Source organism: Malaya genurostris, unplaced genomic scaffold (genome assembly GCF_030247185.1).
Source record: "Malaya genurostris strain Urasoe2022 unplaced genomic scaffold, Malgen_1.1 HiC_scaffold_5, whole genome shotgun sequence".
Classification (NCBI taxonomy): Eukaryota; Metazoa; Arthropoda; class Insecta; order Diptera; family Culicidae; genus Malaya; species Malaya genurostris.
The window spans coordinates 190,834-207,031 of NW_026682681.1; positions in this window are offsets into that span (position 1 = coordinate 190,834).

Below are 16,198 nucleotides of genomic sequence, written 5' to 3' on the forward strand. Positions count from 1 at the left end.
CTTTCACGGCATAAAACAAGGGTGGTACCCATGAGGTATCAAAACCCCTAAGTGAATAAAACAAGGGCCAAATTCTTACATAGTATTGGAATAAATCGATAGGATCACATTATGTCTGTTGATTTTACAATAAATAAATAAATGTAAAATACAGTTAACAGACAGGAAATTGAGTTTTATCTATATTAAACTTTATGCTACATAACAATCTATTTTTTTTTATTTAAAATATATTTTTATTCATGCCTATTTGCGTAGAAGCTTTAGGTGGCCGATTGAGCTGATTTTTTTAATAATTTTTTTTTGATTTGGATCTCGTTGTCACCCTTTTTCTAGGGGGAGATGAGCTTCCATTTCCCTCCTGCGAGGATTGAGGGGCACTTCGCTCGTGGTTCGTCTCGCCATCCATTGCCGCATCGATGGTATTGTTGTCGATTTCCGTCTTCTTTTCGTTGATAGTTGCTGTAGGTGCTTGTTGTATATTGGTTGCAATTGCTGGTTGGTTGGAGGGTAAGTTGTTAACTGCAGCTGGTGTACTTTGTTATATAGGGGATGATGATGGATTCGTTGAAAAGGATGCTTCATTGTTGTTGGTGGCTGTCACAGGTGTACTGGGGTGACTTGGGGTTGGTGTGAAGGAAGCACCGTTGTCCTTTGGTGCAATTGTCTCCTTGTCCAGTTAATCACATGGCTTACTGTAGTGAACAGCTTTTTGGCAATATTGACATGTGGTCATCTGATTGTCATAGGTAACAAGTGATTTGCACGGAATTCTTGTATCTTGACCGAAAGTCACATAAGAAGGTATAGGCCTCTTCAAGCGCATGCGTAACTAACGTACGCCATTTAGAATACCGGGGAAAAAGTTCTTCTACTTTTCTTTTTCGATAGAGAGAATCACTCCGTATTGGGACATAGTTTTGCGAATATATGAATCGGTGACGCTTGAGGGAAGATCATGCACACGCACTTCTATAGCACTATCTTCCATATATACTGGAATGTTGTACTTAATGTTCTCGTGCTCCACATTGTTCACTACACAATACTGTACTTGGTTTCTCCTGTCCCGAACGTAAGCGGTTTTGTTTTATCGACTGACTTGGATGAGATGTGAAAGCGAACTGAACAATCTTAATATTAATATGTAAAGATGTATTCATAATTACATTAAACGTAAAATTATGTTTGGCACAGATTTCTATCTTCATCTTTTCTGGTTAAGGATGCTAATTTCACATTTCTTTTTACAAAAACATGGTAATTTCGCTTTTTTTTTACAAAAGATCTAAAAAAGATAAAAAAATAGCAAAGTAATTCTTTCGTTGAGGTTGCTTCTTTGGTTCCGATGAGTTCCGATCGGTTGGTCCAGTTCTGGCAATTGTGTGACGCCCCTGACGTCCTGGGACCATCCTCCTATTGATCCCCTGGCGGATGGCCCACTCAAAGAAAGTTAGTGTCGAGGCTCAAGTCATATTGGTCGCGGATCCCGCTTGTGGTAGCCGCATTATATCCTGTGTGTGCTGAACTGTGGGAAATGCTCCCGAGGGTTCCCACGAGCTGGTTTTAGTGAGTAGTTTGTTGAAGGCTAGTTTTGTTCGATCGACGAAGGTCCGCGGAAGAACATATCCGGAGCTAAGCTACTCCGGCTAGGCCCGTAGAGGGTTCCCGGTTGGTAAGTCTGACAAAACATCAGCGGCGCGTATCTTCGAGATATACTAGGAGTTGGTTCTCTCGCCAGCCGCAATGCTATTGGCCCTCATGTTCCACTGGATCCCAACATGGAGATTTGTATTGAAATGATTTGAAAATGTATATATGTGTTATGCAAATGACCACACAATAAAAGGAGAAAATCTTTTTGATTTTTGACGATTTAATGACCAAACAAATTTATTTTAGATACGCCAAAACCTTCATTTACGAATCAAACGAGGGTTCGTAAATCGAGTTAGTTCGTAAAAAACAGTTTACGTTATTCGGAATTCACTTGATAAAAAAGGTTTGTGTTGTTCGGTATTTACTTCGTAAAAAAAGTTTGTGCAGTGGATATCTCAAAACCTAATTAAATATTTTCGGAATGGATGAGTACACAGCAAAAAAAAATTGAATTTACACAGAAAGAAAAGATGAAACTTACACGACATGTTAATCAATAGTACTATGAAATAGACATCAGTTGAATCGAAAATCTGATTTAAAACCATGATCGATTTAAAATTATATTGGTATGCATTGATTTTTCAGTGAACAAGACTGTTACAAGAAACGCTTAGTAATATAAAGTAACTTTCCATTCAATTGCATGCTCCAAATATGTGCATGAAAATTGATTCACAAAATACTTTTATCTGTGTAGGTGCCGAGAATCAATTTTTGAGATCTTTCCGAAATCCAAGATGGCGACTTAAGGTTTATTGATATTTCTTTAAAAGTTTCCTCCAAACTTACTATATGGGTTTCGAAACGGATTTGATGTATAAGAACTGAAAAACTATGTTTGAGGTTGATCCAAATGGAATGGATTTGAAGAGCAGATACTTGAAAACAATGTTTGGGGTCGTTTTCTTGATTCCAATCATGAAATGATTTATGAATGTATGACGAGCAGTTCTTTTGAAAAACAAATTTGAAACTTATGTACTAGTTATTAAGTTTTGTATGTTTTTGTGAACATCAAGGCATTCATTTCACATGATGTAGTAATTTCAATAAGTTCTACAACCGCATTTGCACCGCATTTTATAGCAGCATTTGTAATATGACTGACTCTAAGTCTTTGAAAAAGTAGAACAATCTTTTAAAACTTCATGAGAAATCATTTCTCATAAGTTTCATAATCAACGCTTTATACGCATGAAAAACTACAGACCATTTCAAAATTATAAGGCCACCCTCGAATTTAAAGTTTTCGCGTGATTTTGATGGGACCACCCTAACTCAACGATGGCAATCGATGAAGAATGACACAAATACAAGCAAAACATTGTCGTATCGCATATTTGTTGACAAACAAAGCCGAAACAGCTGAAGTTATTCCTTTTTCAAAATTATAAGACCACCTTGTATGTTTGTCAGTTTGTGTTGAATATAGTGATTATAAATATCATTTTTATTCATTTAACAGCGTTATGTGACTATGGGTAAGCGAAAGAGACTAAATCAACAAGAACAAGGACAAATGTTGGCCTTCAAGATGGTAGGATGGGGGATCAGGAAAATTGCAAGAGAAATTGGTCGTAGCAGATGTACGGTCGCATATATTCTGAAAAATCCAGCAAAGTATGGTCAGAATAAAAATGCAGGACGCAAAAAAAAACTGTCAGAGAGAAATACTCGTCGAATTGTCAACAAATCTTCGAATTCTACCTTGAGTTGTTCACAAATCCGCACTGAACTTAAGTTGGAAGCTTCAGTTTCGACGGTTTGGAGGGCATTAAAACTTTCGCCCAACATAGTACCAGCAAAAATGAACAGTGCTCCTCGTTTACTACCTCAACACAAGGAAGCTCGACTGGAATTTGCACGTCGGAACATGCCCCAAGATTAGAAAAAGGTATGAACATGTTCTACAATATTAAAAAAAAAAAACTCATTTAAACTATTTAATAACAAATGTGTTAAATTTTCAATGGTTATTGGCGTGATTTATGTAAGGAACCACGATATTTCTCGATGAGAAATTTTGGCGGTGGATCTGTAATGGTTTGGGGTGCGTTTTGTGCGACCGACAGGCAGGAACTTCAATTTGTATCGCACAAAATGAAAAGTTCCGATTACATAAAAGTCCTCAAAGATAGTCTGCTGCAAGTAATTAAAAGAAGACGCAAGTCAAAGCTCATTTTCCAGCAGGATAACGCCAGTTTTTATAAAAGTGCTGAAACAATGAAGTGGCTAAATTCCGAGAAAATTGATATTTTGGACTGGCCAGCTGGGTCACCGGATTTAAATCCAAATGAGAATCTCTGGGGTATTATGGTACGACAAATTTATGCCGATAATAGTCAATTATCATCATTACAAGAGCTGAAAAGTGCTATTCTTCAGTCTTGGGAAGCTATTGAACTGGCAACACTGCAGAAATTGGTGCAAAGTATGCCAAATCGTATTTTTCGGACAATAAACCGTTCCGGTGGAGCAACTGATCATTAAATGCTCTTTGTTGCTTATTTCAATCATCCGAGCCTCAATAAACTGCAAGTGGCCTTATAATTTTGAAAAGCCATTTTTCCTTAAAAACGTTCTATCACAAAAGTTTTTCAGCGAAATCAATCAACTCTTGGACTCACATTCATGTTTTGCAATCTAATTTCATGTTTCATCGAAAAAAAAATTCTAAAACTATTCCTTTTGATGTATCTTGAAATTTATGGGTGGCCTTATAATTTTGAAAAGGTATGTATTATCGTGACACGAATTTCGTCAATGATTTGGAAAGTTTCACTATTATTTTTTTCTAAGTTTGTAAAACATGTTGGTTTAAGCCTAGCTCAGAGAGTTGCATATTCAATTTCCTTGGAACTAATATCACTATTGTCGAACAAACAATTATTTAACAAGTTTCGCAGCTTTCAGTCGTAACAACTAAAGAATTTTATGACTTGTGCACATTTTCAATAAAACAATAGCTACGAGAAGAGTAGTAAAAACTGATGAATGCACGAAGCTTACTGTTTTGGTTTTGCATCTCAACCCGGTTGCCTAATGCAACAATACAAATGTCGATGATTTTAAGACAGTGTACGTAGTATAAGTATAAAATTAAGTAAGAAAGTCTACATAGTTATATTTTTAAACTTGTACAACAATCGAAACCGATACGTCTGACGCTAAAACTGTGTCACATAATCGTCACACCCCTCGGTCACCTGACATGCTAGCTCGGACTCCATTGCAGTGAGACGACAAACTTTTATTTTCCTGCCTCGAAGGTGTGCTTTGTGTGTCGTGTAAGGATTTGCTCCGATTGTGAGTAAATGTCGTCGTGAAGATTGATTGGGTTTAATTCTCCCCCAAACAGGTTTAGTCTGATAAATTTGCTCGCTGTCCTCCTAAGAGGATTAACACTTTTGGCCCTGGTTCGACCTGCCGGTTCGCAGGTCAAGTTTTGATTGCAGCTTGGTCAATGACGAAGTTTGCTAATTCTTGAACAAAGCCAAACGGAAGCAACAACTGCCGGCTTGGGGTCGACGAGTCATGTGCGGATGAGAGTGGAAAAAAGTTTTTCCATTGAGCCGACCAATTACATTCGATTGATCTTTGCTGTGGCCGCGGGTGCGGGACCGGATTGACATTGTTCCAGCTCTGTAGTGAGATACCACTGAATCCTCCGGGGGATTAACTTGGATCACTTGGCTCTTGATATAGGCATTTAATTTCTTCTACCGATTGGGTGTTGACTTGGACGTGAGATGGAAAAACTTTTCGCGCTGCTAATCAACATTCTGATGATCCTTCTCAGGAGAGTTTGTCGGTTTTTGTTGGTCTGGTGGAATAGTAATTTGTGGCAATGTGATGGGTGTCGGAAGCATTTCGGCAGTTGTATGTGTAACTTGGTCATATCAGAAGAAAACAGGGAAGTAATATCAAATCAATGATTCATTTTGCTATCATAGCTTTTATAGTGAATGTCTTGATGTTGAAATGTTGACTATTCAATTTGGTGTGCTAAGTTAGTTCTAAATTTATCATAGCGAATACAGAAAAACTTGGAGTAGGTAATCCTAGAGAAATAACCGCGAAATTGACATAGGACTGTATTCGAGATGTGTATAGATAGTAATTGATTTGATACCGTTTGACCGTTTAAAATTTGTAGTATTGAAACGCACCATTCGGTTTCAAAAGATATTGCGTTTGTATTTTATTCTCTCTGCGACGCTTAACGCGCTCCGAAATTGACATGTCAGCCCTCGACGAATTAAAGTCTATTCGCACTATGCCGGGACGGCCAATCCAGGACTATACGGGACGTTTTTTCCTCATCGCACGGAGAACCCTTCGATCATAAAATTGCGATATCGCATTTTTTTTATTTTTGCGATAGCTGATTTAACTAATTTATTTTTGATTCAACCAATATGGTTTTTGATTTGCATATATTCAAGTAGTTGAAAAATTTGTTGTTTTGAATGCTGTCAAATGCCGGAGACAGTTGAAAGCAAAACAATAATCGCAATGCAAAATCAACAACTTTTTTAGTTGAAATCTGTTCGCGTCGTTTCAAAATATCAATGAAAACAACATCGATGATTAAAGCGTTTGGTGAAATTGTGTTCATTCGATTTGAGAAATTTATGATAACAAGTGTTTATCTAACAGCGCTGTTGTGATAAAGTTAACCTTGTTTAAGATGAAAAAGATTTGGTGACAAATTAGAAAATGTTAATCTTTCAGGTATGCGTAAAAAAATTATGTTTCAAATTCGATCATTGATTTACTTCCAGCAGATTGTTTTACTTCCAGCTGTTTGATACCGATGATGATGTTCATGCATTAGCAATAAAACGCTTTTTGACATGAATTTAATTTATGAAGGTAACATGAGCGAAGGGTTTCAAACACACAGAACGCGCTGCGATTGAATGGCGCGTTTGAATTGCCGTCGCAAAATTCCAATTCCCAGCGGTTGATGCACCCAAGCTCATATAAATTGATTAAAATTTTCGCAAATCAATAACATAATTTGAATTGATTCAACTATTTGCAATGTCTAAAATAAAACCGATTTATTTTTCAACTAACATAATTTTGTTTCAATAACAACACCAGTTATTTCAACTAAAATATTTGTTGAAATTGAAAGGTATGTGTCCTCACTAATTGACAGCATTTTTTTTCAAACAGTTAAATTAGTTGTTTAAACCATCGTTTCTGCTAATCGAAAAACAAAAATGACGGTTTAGTTAAAACAACAACCGATTAGTTGTACCAAATTTTAACCAATCGAATTCAGAAAATCAACTAATATTCTGGTTGAAATGGGATCCCGGGTGGTTCCGTGCGGCGATGACTGAGCTACCGGATCTGGCATAAAATCCATTTGGTTTCCACTGATATTTCTCGCTGGGTTTTTCCCGGTACCGACGGCTCGACTAGGTTAACTAGGTGAGGAATATGATTCGATCGATTTCCACAAACTTAGGCTCAAATAAAAGTTTCTATAGTCTCATAGACTGCTGTTTATTTTCATCCGGGTCCGACTTCCGGTTCCAGATCTATAAGGAAAAGTGTTTTTAATTAGTAGTTTTTAGTACGACGATGAAGAAAAATTCTTATTAACTTGACATAATTGTTTACAAATTAAAAAGGTGAGGTTAGTTCATACCCCAAAAAAGTTTCTTATTTTATTCAAGATTGAAAAAAATTTTTTGACAGAATCTTCTAGTGATATTTTTGTTAATATAAGTAATATGAGAAAGACATTATTTCACCACTAGGTGGATTAAAAAAGGTTTTTCTAAACGGATTATTTTTACTTCAGATTTGCATATTTCAAAGAAGAATAATTTTATTAATCCTTTGGGAAACCCTTAAAATTTTCCTGTGTTGTTCACATTTCGGTGTATTTTTCTCGAATGCGAACGACCAGCAGCTGGATGATGACGTAATCGCTCATATATTTCAATATTTCAGTGAAAGAAACTGTCAAAATACTGCACGGGACTCATTTCTGGCATTCAGAAGGATCAAATTGTAGACGATATTGAGCACTTTTCGGAATAATTTTCCCGAACGCGATGCAGCAAAATGATAGTTACCGTTAACGTCGAACAGCGAAAAGTGGACAAAGCTTATCAAATTATTTAAGATTTGCACTAAACGGATTATTTTTATCTTTATGTTTTATTTGCGAAGAAACAATTTTAATCATTCTTTAGATAACATATAGAGAAATTAGAACGGCTGATTTTGTATAATTTTTTTATTTAAAAGATATTTTTATTCAGGCCTATTTGCGTACAAGCGTACGTGGCCGATTGAGCCGAATTTTTAAATAATTTTTTTTTAGTTGGATCTCGTTGTCACCCTTTTTCTAAGGGAGGGAGGATCATCCATTTCCCTCCTGCGAGGATTGAGGGGCACTTCGTTCGTGGTTCGTCTCGTCATCCATTGCCGCATCGATGCACAGTGGTTCAAAAGCGCAATTTCACGCTCTTAATTGATAACTCATAGGATCGTGGTTTTTTAGTTACAGTATCTTCAGAAAAGTTGCTCAGAATGATAGACGCCATCTTTTGGCAAATTTTGTTTATGTGATTAATCCCCCTAAAAGTGAGATAAAAATTTTATTTTAGCTCAGGGCCAACATAGGGGCTAAGTTACTTCAACAAGGTTGTGCAGAAAGTTATTTTATACAAGTTTGCTGAAGGTACTATTCCCGTAACTTGAGTGTAATTCAAGATATAATGTATTTTCTGAATAGTGTTTCCAAAAACCAGTTTTTGTAAGAAAACATATATATTTTCAATTTATATGAGTTTTTCATGTTATACAAAGTTTTTTATCTTTGAAAACTATACAACTTTCTCGAACATACTATGCTGCTATCATTTCAGTTTAATGAAATAGAGCAATTTTTCATGTTTTTTTACATAAAATTCTACCTTGTCTATTATCAAAAGGCGCAGGAAGGTGCAGATGAGACTACTTACATATTAAACTACTTCAAAAGAGCTTTCATACCGTGGTTGAATTACTCGTCTGCGATCGTCTGCAGGCGAGATATGTTCTTTTCAAATATCCTTGTCCTTGACATTGGCAATGATAAAGTTTATTGTATATCAGATCAGAGTTCAGTATATATTCGTTACCATGGAAACTCTCACAATAAAAGGTTTTTATGGACATCGAAGTCTACAAATAGAAAAGTTTAGTAATAACTACAGACGGTTTTTAGAAAGTAACTGTCCGACGTTTTTTAAAATTACGTTATGTCATTTTTTGATAAGTTTTTTTCTATAGAAAAGCTCTGCGGATAAATATCCTCTATTCATCAATTAAAGTGGAGATCGATAAACGCTTGCTATATTGTACTGTTCATAATGATTAGGAAGTTTCTTTTATACAGATGTCGAGGGTATTATACACGCGAGCAATCCAGATCACTTACGAATCGGGATCCCACGAATTGGTAATTAGTTTCATTGGATCCTCTGGTTACAAATATTCTTAAATGGCCAAAACAGTCCAAGAAGAATCTGTCGAACGATGCTAAGAGTCTTTTAGCTGGTTAAGAACATTGTCTGCTATCATTAAATAAATACAAATGATTAAAACATGAGTTTTGATCATACTTTTCTCTACCAGAAAATGACATAACTTAGTTCGATTTATTGATGACTTTTTTAAAAGTCGTAACAAAACAGTTACTAAACTATTCAATTTATAGACTTCAATGTGCACAAAAAAATAATATGTTGTGGCAAGTACCATAGTAATGAATATACACTAAGGTCTCTTTTTGCACGGTTTTTTTTCGCACGGTTTTTTTATACACGACTTTTTTTACACGGATTCCGGAATTAACACGGTTTTTATTTACACGGTTTTCGCAATTAACACGGGTTTTGATGTGAATTTAAAAAGCACTGTCATTTGTTTTTTGAGAAAAAAATAGAAAAGGGAACAGGTTGTCTGTGGGAAAACGATTATGAGAGCTAATTTAAAGTTTGAAAGTTAACTTGAATAATTCACTCAATAATTCACGAGATCATGGACTGTTGTTCCATAAAATTAATAATCAGTCTCCAGTTCTTCATTTCCTGTCGTAAATTATGCGACAACGTCTTTTCCGCTCAGTTGTGGTGTATGATATCAGCATCGTCATTGATATCATCGAGAATTTCGTAGCGCTGAAGAAATAGTCGGATTTACTAATCTCTTCAACTCTTCATTATATCGAGCAGTACAGTATTTTTTACCCATGATATACTTCAGCATGACACATAGTAATACCTTTCCTAATTTGATCCATATTCATCTCTATGAATTCTTCCCCTTTAATTTTCTCTGCGTGCATAGATCTTCATCCAATACCCATGTCTTCCCACTCAGTTTAGTTGAAAATGACTATTAATATCGTTAGTGTTTATCGCAACTTCGGAATTGAAAAGAACTTATTCTCAAGCTTTATTCGCAGTGAAAGTGTTTATGGGTGGTATTATCAGCACTTCTTTAGTCGTACGTTCTAAATTGTACGTATTATCGTTCTTTTGAAAACCGAAGTCATTAAACAGAAAGCATGAACCATTTAGATTAATTTGCTTATCGTGCAACTTGTTTCATAAGTGTTCTAATTTTAATTGGCATCCAATGTGTTTTATCAAGTATGACTAGACCTTCTCGTAATCTTAGGTTGGTTTTCAAATTTCCGTTTTTATTGTGAAAAAACTGTTACATTTTATCTAAAACAAAACAAACAAATACTCAAATCTACAGTTTTTGGAATTATTACGTCAAATTTTCCACGCGGTTTTTTTTTGCACGGTTTCCGCAATTAACACGGTTTATTTTTGCACGGATTTTTTTAACACGGTACGTAACCCCCGTGTAAAAAGAGACCTTAGTGTATACTGAAATCTGATCTGAAATACAATGAACCTTATCATTGCAAATGTCAAGGACAAGGATATTTGAAAAGAACATATCTCGCCTGCAGACGATCGCAGACGAGTAATTCAACAACGGTATGAAAGCTCTTTTGAAGTAGTTTAATAGAAAGGTAGTCTCATCTGCACCTTCCTGCGCCTTTTGATAATAGACAAGTTAGAATTTTATGTAAAAAAACATGAAAAATTGCTCTATTTCATTAAACTGAAATGATAGCAGCATAGTATGTTCGAGAAAGTTGTATAGTTTTTAAAGATAAAAAACTTTGTATAACATGAAAAACTCATATAAATTGAAAATATATATGTTTTCTTACAAAAACTGGTTTTTGGAAACACTATTCAGAAAATACATTATATCTTGAATTACACTCAAGTTACGGGAATAGTACCTTCAGCAAACTTGTATGAAATAACTTTCTGCACAACTTTGTTGAAGTAACTTAGCCCCTATGTTGGCCCTGAACTAAAACAAAATTTTTAGCTGAATTTTAGGGGGATTAATCACATAAATAAAATCTGCCAAAAGATGGTGTCTATCATTCTGAGCAACTTTTCTGAAGATACTATACCTCAAAAACCGCGATCCTATGAGTTATCAATTAAGAGCGTGAAATTGCGCTTTTGAACCACTGTGCGATGGTATTGTTGTCGATTTCCGTCTTCTTTTCGTTGCTAGTTGCTGTAGATGCACTTTGTTGTACATTGGTTGCAATTGCTGGTTGGTTGGAGGGTAAGTTGTTAACTGTAGCTGGTGTACTTTGTTCTATAGGGGATGATGATGGATTCGTTGAAGGGGATGCTTCATTGTTGTTGGTGGCTGTCACAGGTGTACTGGGATTGCTTGGGATTGGTGTGAAGGAAGCACCGTTGTCCTTTGGTGTAGTTGTCTCCTTGTCCAGTTAATCACATGGCTTACTGTAGTGAACAGCTTTTTGGCAATATTGACATGTGGTCATCTGATTGTCATAGGTAACAAGTGATTTGCACGAAATTCTTGTATCTTGACCGAAAATCACATAAGAATGTATAGGTCTCTTCCAGCGCATGCGTAACAAACGTACGCCATTTAGAATACCGGGGAAAAATTCTTCCACTTTTCTTTTTTCGATAGAGAGAATCTCTCCGTATTGGGACATAGTATTGCGAATATTAGAATCGGTGACGCTTGAGGGAAGATCATGCACACAATTTTCCATATATACTGGAATGTTGTACTTAATGTTATTGTCTTTTGTGAATTGAATTGCATCCAACTCTTTATAAAACTGTATGTAAACAACATTATTCGTTTTATTGCATTGAAGTAAATGCACACGTTTAATGTCAAGGTACATTTGCTCTCTAAGCAAACCTTCAAGTTCTCGTATCGAAAGTCGAATTTTGCACTGCCTAAAGTCAACAACAATTGTATTATTTCGTGTCGACGGTAGCTTTTGTTCGTTTGGTTCACTCATTTTAAGGTCGTTCTATTGTTCACTACACAATACTGTACTTGGTATCTTCCGTCCCGAACGTAAGCGGTTTTGTTTTATCGACTTACTTGGATGAGATGTGAAAGCGAACTGATTTTGTATAATGTTCTCCATAGTTGTCAGCTTTTCGTTTTCTCCAATGCAAACGACTACCAGCAAGATGATGCAATCACTTTTGTTTGAAGCGAAACTCACACTGCGAATGTCCAACAGCAAATATGCTCACAGAAAAACTAGTTGTTGCTTTTCTACGTTTAGGCTTGAGAAACGGAACCTCATATTCGCCATTGACTGAAGCACAAGTTGCATAATGCCGGGTGTAGTTCCACTGTCTTGGCGTAGATGGCAGTCTGCGCACCCGATGTGTCTCCGTTCATGGGTTACCATAGGCTGAAGCTAGCAAACGTTCAATAGATTCGGTTAATTTTAATGTTTCGTGTTTGGACTTTTTTTCACTTTTTGAACAATGTCACGTGTTTTTTTAGAGGCACAATATAGTTTGTGTTAAGCGACTCTCCCTTTGTTTTCCATCCGTTTCGTGAAAGAATTAGAGAAAATACTCAATCAGGGAATTTTGAAAACGCACCCAGGCGAGCATAGTAAAGAAATACGTAGTCCTACGTCAAAGATGAAGTCAAAAGTATTTTCGAGAACAAATCTTCAATATCGTAAAAATAATGTTCAAAGCTGTTGGTATGACATGTGAATGAAAACGAAAAAGTTAAGTAATGGTAATTAAATAAACCCGGTGAACCCAAGTAACATTTTTAATATTAATAAATACTTGTAGCTGTCTTCAATGCTACATAATAAATCTTGCATTAAAACTTTAAACTCCACGAAAGCCTACTGAGAACCTCTATAAGAGCATGTTCCTGCCAAGTGGATCATTCTTCATATGGTTTATAAAGCAAAGTGAAGAATTAGCATAAACCTGCATTAAAACTCCAAATTCAAGAAAATTTTGAAACCAGCTTTACGATCAACATTTAATTTATTCGGAAGGAATGAATTCCGCAATGAAGAAATTGTCGTTTTGATAATATTTTTCATGGCTATGTGTGTCATGTCTGCTTTGAATGCAACCAGTAAGAATATATTAGATTTCATTTACAAGTTCTAGTTTCTTTCCGAAATTAAAAACTTCATGCGCTTTTATTTTTATCGTGAATGTTTGGATAAAAATAAGAATTATAACTAATCGCCTTGAAATAAATGCGGTTTTTGCGAAAATCTCCATGATTTTTGAAAATTATTTTTTGTGATTCTTCGTCATTTGTGTATAAAATTATTTCGTGGCATTAAAACTTGTGTTTACGCTGTGAAAATGAATCATTAATGCCCATCATTTTTATTCGTTTTTGCATTTCGAAGTATATTTGATGTCAATAAATGCTACGGTATAGGACATCATAATGGCGGCCATGAAATTTTCTTTAATGCAAATTACGCTTAACCCAAGAAGCAATAAATCAAATAGCCCACAACAAATGTGTCATAAATGTACTTTAGAACCCTCAAATTTGCTCTGAGTGAAACTGTCATCCAATGAACACGCACACACACAAAACTAAATTTATGAACGAATTTAACTGACAATAATGTTTTAAAGAAAATGTTTGAAAGCAATATTAAGAGTGTTTGCATGGTTTTATTCTAGTACACATTGTTTTATTTTTAGTCTAGTTGTTAGTCTGGGTAAAAAGTTTTATAGAAGCTTTAAAAACTATGATATTACTTGTCAAAAGAGACATTTATTATAGTCGTCATAAAACAGGTAGTGTTTGAAAAATCAATTACAAAACTCCTATAAATTACAATCAAAACCATTAGGCATTCGAATTGTTACTTGGGAATCGAAAGAAATATTAAATCTGACGGATATCAAATACCCTTCTTGAGGATTTTATTTAATTTTATAACAATAACATAAGTAAGCAGTGGGTATAGGTAAGTAAGACCCAGATCATGAGCATAGTGACTTACCCAAAATGGAGGACATTGAGAACCAAAGCAAAACTGAACTGAAGTTTTTGCGTTTTTCTTTTCTCTTATAGATATTATAGATTTCTAGTTCTCGATTCCGGAAGTACCGAAAATAGTAATCAAAATCATAAAAAACTCCTTTCATTTTCGCAGACATGCCTAAACCGATTTTAACTAACTTTGTCGTAAATGAAAGGTCCCATAAACTGCTGTTGAATTTCCTCCGAAACCGATCTCCGTTTCCGGAATTGTAGATTGAAGTGTGTTTAAAATCTCATACCGTCACGATTTAATGGAAAAAAATCTAAATTTAACACAAAACTGTTACAAATTGAATTTCGTTTTAGTTGCTGGCCAAACAAACCGATTTCGGCTCTATCGGCTATGTATGAGTTCTTTCTTGTTTTTATTCATGATTCGATGATTTTTTTTAATATTTATGAAAATTTGAGTAATATGAGAAAGGCTGTTCAATAGACTTCGCATCCGATTCATAGCGTACATAATCATTGCATGGCTAGTACAACGACCCTACTGACACCAAGAAACCGTCCAGGTTGGGACTCGAACATACAATCACTGTCTTAAAAGTCCAGAGTCCCATGCATTAAACCGTTAACCCGGGTCCTCACACCACTAGGCGTATTTACATTATTGCAGTTTTTTTTAAATAAACTTAAAAGATATTTTGTACTTTTTTTTATCAAGAATCAATCCGCATGGTTCGATGGAGTCCACTAGGAGATTATTTACACTTTTATTTTGCTCCGGACTAAATCAGTCCAGAGGCCGTGTGGTATTCGGCGGTTAAAATATTTCAGCCATAAATCGATACATTCGGGTAACTGTCACCATGTCGTAATAGGCAACAGAAATAAGAGTTTTCTATTCTTTAAGTTCCAAGTCTCATAAGCTTTTAGAGTTTTTTTTTTCGTTTCTATATTTCTCTATTTTCCCTTAGTTATTGAAAATTTAGAAAAAACTGCCTTGTAGTTATTTTTGACGAATTTCAAGTGACGTAGTAGTCATATCACAGACGAACTAGTTATAATGGCTCGCTTTTGATAAGGATGCAAGAGGGCCCGATTGCAGCTTGATTAATAAGAATAAAAGGACCTTTGGAAAAGAAAGCGCTACACACACAATTGGCTACAAGTACAATCGTTCCTCACGGTGAGGTTATGCATTTCGAATATTTATTGAAAGCAAAACATTTCATTTCACACGATCACATTCTCCGTCCAGTGTGTGGAACATCCTTTTGGCGACTGAAAACTGAATCCGAAAGTAAAAGTCATATATTCTTCAGGTTATATCTTCACGGTCTAATGTGCTGCTGTGAAACGGCCAGTGGCACTCTGAAGGCTTCAGGCCACAGAGGAATGTGAGGATGCATCGAGTAGGCTGACCACCAGAAGCCGGAAGCTGCGGCTACACTGACTGGTGGGGACGTGGAAAATTAATAACAAATCTTTCGCTGGTACCACATCGGTGTAAGTTTCGTTCGGGTTGAACTTCGGCTCCGGAAGCCAGCTTCGTGCTGAGTGTTGGAGAGCGAACACTCACCAAACATTCGTGAGAGTGGTACAAATTTCGTTATCATGGAAAACATCGAATCAGGTTTGTGTAGTTGTTGTTAGCAAGCGGTCTTTGAATGGGACCGGTAGTCTTTGGCGGATGTGATTTCAACAATGTTTTGAGATTAGGTTCGATAGTGTAAAATGAAGGTTTGCGACTGATCCCGATCAACATCCCATATCTAAACTATTTCTCTTTTTGATACTTGTTAGAAAATTTTGTTACTTTAACTACTAACGAAACCAAACTAATATCAGCTTTTGTCACGGTAACAGCCATTTGTAATAAACTTATTACGACTTGCCGTGATCGTGATGCCATCGAAAACGATTAGTCAATGATTGTTTCATTAATGCCAGTATTTCTTGCTAAAATTTGTTAAACACGAACTTAGCAAAGCAAATCATTCGATTTGAATTGATTCACCTCACAGTTCGGACAATAGGTTACCATCTCGCGAACAAATTTCCACCGTGTTTCGATGCGATGTTTTTCCGGCTACATATATCGCGAAAGTGGCACTCACAAGGAAACGTAATGCACCCTAAC